The following is a 1060-nucleotide window of genomic DNA, read 5'->3' as shown; positions in this document are numbered from 1 at the left end:
GCATTGCTAGAAAGCTAATACTTCAGCCAAATAAACAGCAGCAATAGGGTAGGCAAGTCCAATACCAATTGACTATTGCTAATAAATATCTGGGGCCAAAGACATGAGTCAGGTGGTAAAAAGGACTATTTTGAATTAAAAGGCTTGATATTTAAAAGCATTGGATCTTATTTGGGAACACTATGATTAAATCTGCACTAAATACGGGTACAGATAGATTAAATTCCCTTTCTATTATTCCAGTCCTTAGGATTCCCCCAGAAGCTTCGGAGATCACTACATGAGTGAATGTATAGCTCCTTCACCCATTCATTTCCTCTTTCAGCTACTCAATGACTGAAGTTTAAAATTTAGAAAAGTACTGCAGTATAATGCAAGCCGGTCTCTGGATGAAAATGATATCTGCCATAAGCACTGGCAAACCATTTAGCCTTTCCGAGCCTTGTTTGGACTGGACTGAAGGGAGGGAGCTGTACTCATTCCTGTTGTCTAGCAACTGAGTGACATTCAGCAGAAATTTTAGTGTAGTGCCCTATAGGCCAATAGGACTTACAGAACTAAGAACAGTTTATTAAGAATTGATTTGCTGGAATAGATATATTCTTCAAATAGTGGGAAATGTCCACAAGCTTCCATGTTAAGCAAGCATCACTGAAGCCTTTCACCTGCTTCCCTTCCTCTCACCTTTCTTTCTTCCCTTTCCCTCCATCTTTCCCTTTCTGTTTTCCTTTCCCTCCCTTTCCCCCTTCTTTCCTTCCTCCTTCCCCCTCCGTTTCTTGTCTAGCCCTTTTCTCCTCACCAAAGCAACTTATTTCCTGTTGAGGGTAGAACTGTAAGACTTCCCAAACAGATGTTTAACATTGTTCTATGTGCATCATCTATTGGACATACAGTCTCCGTGGACACACAGTCTCCGTGGACACACAGTCTCCGTGGACACACAGTCTCCGTGGACATACAGTCTCCGTGGACATACAGTCTCCGTGGACATACAGTCTTTGTGGACATACAGGCTCCGTGGACACACAGTCTCCGTGGACACACAGTCTCCGTGGACATA

The sequence above is a fragment of the Mus pahari genome, chromosome 12 (genome assembly GCF_900095145.1).
Source record: "Mus pahari chromosome 12, PAHARI_EIJ_v1.1, whole genome shotgun sequence".
NCBI lineage: Eukaryota > Metazoa > Chordata > Mammalia > Rodentia > Muridae > Mus > Mus pahari.
This window is presented reverse-complemented; position numbering follows the sequence as displayed.